The sequence below is a fragment of the Schistocerca serialis genome, unplaced genomic scaffold (genome assembly GCF_023864345.2).
Source record: "Schistocerca serialis cubense isolate TAMUIC-IGC-003099 unplaced genomic scaffold, iqSchSeri2.2 HiC_scaffold_1142, whole genome shotgun sequence".
NCBI classification, from domain to species: Eukaryota; Metazoa; Arthropoda; class Insecta; order Orthoptera; family Acrididae; genus Schistocerca; species Schistocerca serialis.
Window position 1 is genome coordinate 355,001 of NW_026047340.1, and position 5,000 is coordinate 360,000.

The 5,000-nt window shown below is 51.8% G+C and overlaps 1 non-coding gene across 1 annotated transcript in view; it reads left to right on the forward strand.

Moving 5' to 3' along the window:
* The first annotated feature begins 4,061 nt into the window (after positions 1-4,061).
* LOC126432515 (small subunit ribosomal RNA) overlaps positions 4,062-5,000 on the forward strand; it is a 1,909-nt gene continuing 970 nt past the window's right edge. The window contains exon 1 of the ribosomal RNA XR_007578022.1: positions 4,062-5,000. This exon is cut by the window's right edge and continues 970 nt beyond it. This is a non-coding gene — a ribosomal RNA (small subunit ribosomal RNA).

Here is a 5,000-nt window from a genome sequence, read left to right on the forward strand (position 1 = left end):
TTTCGACTGGAACTAGAGTAACCGTATACACGGCACTGATTAGTAATAGATGCAGAGCCATCAGAATACAGATAATATATACAACCGTCCCTATACATGCTGAAAGACTCTGCACACAATGAGAACCACACGTCAGCCAGACACTCTTATCACACACTACTCTCTTATCACACACAATATCTAACCACCAGCATGGAAGAACATCCAGTGCATCCTCTCCGCCACATGACACAATCCACACTATCATTACCAGACCGGGAGGTCCACCCAGAAAACACAATATCCCACCCTTCCGACATCCGCACATTGCTCAGCTAAGCCACGAACACCCACACATGTCCTACACAGTGGTGCACCCAACATCACAATACTGCCTCCTGTCACAGCACACAAACAATGGCAGGAATGAAAGACACAGATCTGCCACAACCATGGAATCGGAGCGCCGCCTGTCATGAGCCAAAAGTGCATCCTGACGTGACAAATCGGATAATACCGCAGGCATCCAATTACGATAATCACTATCAACGAACCTGCCGCCCCCCCCCCCCCCAATACACCTTTCCCTACAACAATGTGTATCTGAACCTACGCTATATCGTACCTTAACCTAACCTATATCGTACCTTAACCTAACCTATATCGTACCTTAACCTAACCTATATCGTACCTTAACCTAACCTATATCGTACCTTAACCTAACCTATATCGTACCTTAACCTAACCTATATCGTACCTTAACCTAACCTATATCGTACCTTAACCTAACCTATATCGTACCTTAACCTAACCTATATCGTACCTTAACCTAACCTATATCGTGCCTTAACCTAACCTATATCGTGCCTTAACCTAACCTATATCGTGCCTTAACCTAACCTATATCGTGCCTTAACCTAACCTATATCGTGCCTTAACCTAACCTATATCGTGCCTTAACCTAACCTATATCGTGCCTTAACCTAACCTAATTTGTGCCTTAACCTAACCTAATTTGTGCCTTAACCTAACCTAATTTGTGCCTTAACCTAACCTAATTTGTGCCTTAACCTAACCTAATTTGTGCCTTAACCTAACCTAATTTGTGCCTTAACCTAACCTAATTTGTGCCTTAACCTAACCTAATTTGTGCCTTAACCTAACCTAATTTGTGATTTAACCTAACCTAATTTGTGCCTTAACCTAACCTAATTTGTGCCGTAACCTAACCTAATTTGTGCCGTAACGTAACCCATGTTGTGCCGTAACGTAACCCATGTTGTGCCGTAACGTAACCCATGTTGTGCCGTAACGTAACCCATGTTGTGCCGTAACGTAACCCATGTTGTGCCGTAACGTAACCCATGTTGTGCCTTAACCTAACCCATGTTGTGCCTTAACCTAACCCATGTTGTGCCTTAACCTAACCCATGTTGTGCCTTAACCTAACCCATGTTGTGCCTTAACCTAACCTACGTTGTGCCTTAACCTAACCTACGTTGTGCCTTAACCTAACCTACGTTGTGCCTTAACCTAACCCATGTTGTGCCTTAACCTAACCCATGTTGTGCCTTAACCTAACCCATGTTGTGCCTTAACCTAACCCATGGTGTGCCTTAACCTAACCCATGGTGTGCCTTAACCTAACCCATGTTGTGCCTTAACCTAACCCATGTTGTGCCTTAACCTAACCCATGTTGTGCCTTAACCTAACCCATGTTGTGCCTTAACCTAACCCATGTTGTGCCTTAACCTAACCCATGTTGTGCCTTAACCTAACCCATGTTGTGCCTTAACCTAACCCATGTTGTGCCTTAACCTAACCCATGTTGTGCCTTAACCTAACCCATGTTGTGCCTTAACCTAACCCATGTTGTGCCTTAACCTAACCCATGTTGTGCCTTAACCTAACCCATGTTGTGCCTTAACCTAACCCATGTTGTGCCTTAACCTAACCCATGTTGTGCCTTAACCTAACCCATGTTGTGCCTTAACCTAACCCATGTTGTGCCTTAACCTAACCCATGTTGTGCCTTAACCTAACCCATGTTGTGCCTTAACCTAACCCATGTTGTGCCTTAACCTAACCCATGTTGTGCCTTAACCTAACCCATGTTGTGCCTTAACCTAACCCATGTTGTGCCTTAACGTAACCCATGTTGTGCCTTAACGTAACCCATGTTGTGCCTTAACCTAACCTATAATGTGCCTTAACCTAACCTAAAGTGCGCCGTAACCTAAACTATATTGCGCCTTAACCTGACGCACGTTGTCGCTGAACCTGCTCTGTAATTGTTATGCAACCCGTTAAGGTAGTGTAGTGTTGCCTAACCGCAACCCTCGCAATATAGTTCGCTACTCGCACTGCCCGGTCCCCTGTGTATCGCGTCATGTTAAACACCTTGCAGGTGTTGCTGACTTTCCACATGCTCCTGCTATACACTGTAGTGTGGATAGCAGCAGGACGTACATGCCCCCCCCCTTCCCCCCTGCCTTCGCAAGCTGGTCGGTGAGAAGTTTGCATGTTCAATGCCCTTCGCATGCCGACGTACTCAGCCTACGTTGTGGTACGGCCTGTCACCTGTCCGCCGATGTACGCAAAACCCACAAACTGTACTGCACATTGCTCCGTATGTACTGAATGATACATCGTGGCCCATGTGACCGTATGACGACAGCGCCTAGCAACGGCGGACCATACAGTCCAAATATTGTGCACGCAGCTACGTGTCGTCTCCCTATAAGAGCTGGATTGCAGTGTGGTACGCCATACAGACGTGTGGGAGGAACGGACGCCCTGGATGGCGATCAGCATGAGCAGTCTGTTGATGTAGTGGAGCGTGTATTCGGACGTAGTCGTCTCTTCTCACACACCGTGATAGCATGTTGCACCGCGTTCCACATCTGCGACATGCTGCAGAGGCGGGCTGACAGTCGTTCGCGCAATGGACACCGCATACGTACGGGGTCTACCTTCCACGTGTTCTCTAGGCGTGCACATGTTGTTGCATCTATGTGGGCAGACGTAGTGTGTTGTGACACCTGACACAGGCATGCAATACTCGTTGCAAATGGCGATGGACGTGTACGTTTGCTGGTGACGTTACGCAAATGAACAACCGGTAACCCGTTGTGGTGCGGTTGTTCTCGCTAGAGGTGAATCAGTGTTGGCGACGATCGGTCGAGCTATTAACCGGTTGTTTCAGGGATACCCACCATGCCCACGAACGTGAAAGGGGACCCACCATGCCCACGAACGTGAAAGGGGATCTGGGTGTGAGGCGATACGCGGCGGTGGCTGGGTGGGACCGTCCCCGGCCGGTGAGGGGGGGCCGCCCGGCGTGCTGGCAGCGCGGTGCGTGGGCGCACGCGCTACAGCCGGCTGGTGGGGGCGGCCGGTGGCAGGCGCGCCGGCCGACGGACGCGGCAGGCGGCGCAGCTGCGCGCCGGCGCCCCCTGCTCGCGGCGCCTTGCGGCCAAAGTAGGTCCTCGCGGGCCCGGTGCGAAGCGCGGTGGCCATCTGCAGTGTGCTGGTCCGATTGAGGACTTTGTGCGCTGAGGATGCGCCGCCGCCCGGCGCTCGGCGCCGCGACGCCGTCTGCTGCTCGGTCGCCCCAGCGGTTCTCGCAGGTGGTTTGTATCGCAGCTGTGCGGACGTGTTGGCGCGTGCGCTGTGCTGGGAGAGTTCGCTTCGGCACCCAAGTAGGGCTTTTGTCCTTCTGTGGCGCTGGCGTTGGAGCTGCCGGTCACCGTAGGTGGCGCGTGTTGTCTCCCGCCGGCAATGCCACGACAGCACGCTCCCGGGCCTCTGTCGGCAGCGGCAAGCTCAGTTGGGAGCACGGGTGGTCGCACCTAAAGCGTCTACTCGCCTAACTCCGGGCGATTGCGCCTCTCTCGAACCCGACCAAGTACTTAGGACGGCGCTGCGCGCCGCCGGGACCTGAGAGGGTTTCGAGGTGTGTTGTGCAGGGGAGCTCAGCCTCCTCCTGTTTGCAGAATAATTGAGCGGACGCTTGCGTGTTCGCGCGGGCCCCCGGGACACACTCCCGGGCGGCCGGCTGCTCAGCTCTAGTTGACGCAGCTCCCTGGTTGATCCTGCCAGTAGTCATATGCTTGTCTCAAAGATTAAGCCATGCATGTCTCAGTACAAGCCGCATTAAGGTGAAACCGCGAATGGCTCATTAAATCAGTTATGGTTCCTTAGATCGTACCCACGTTACTTGGATAACTGTGGTAATTCTAGAGCTAATACATGCAAACAGAGTCCCGACCAGAGATGGAAGGGACGCTTTTATTAGATCAAAACCAATCGGTCGGCTCGTCCGGTCCGTTTGCCTTGGTGACTCTGAATAACTTTGGGCTGATCGCACGGTCCTCGTACCGGCGACGCATCTTTCAAATGTCTGCCTTATCAACTGTCGATGGTAGGTTCTGCGCCTACCATGGTTGTAACGGGTAACGGGGAATCAGGGTTCGATTCCGGAGAGGGAGCCTGAGAAACGGCTACCACATCCAAGGAAGGCAGCAGGCGCGCAAATTACCCACTCCCGGCACGGGGAGGTAGTGACGAAAAATAACGATACGGGACTCATCCGAGGCCCCGTAATCGGAATGAGTACACTTTAAATCCTTTAACGAGTATCTATTGGAGGGCAAGTCTGGTGCCAGCAGCCGCGGTAATTCCAGCTCCAATAGCGTATATTAAAGTTGTTGCGGTTAAAAAGCTCGTAGTTGGATTTGTGTCCCACGCTGTTGGTTCACCGCCCGTCGGTGTTTAACTGGCATGTATCGTGGGACGTCCTGCCGGTGGGGCGAGCCGAAGGCGTGCGACCGCCTCGTGCGTGCTCGTGCGTCCCGAGGCGGACCCCGTTGAAATCCTACCAGGGTGCTCTTTATTGAGTGTCTCGGTGGGCCGGCACGTTTACTTTGAACAAATTAGAGTGCTTAAAGCAGGCAAGCCCGCCTGAATACTGTGTGCATGGAATAATGGAATAGGACCTCGGTTCTATTTTGTTGGTTTT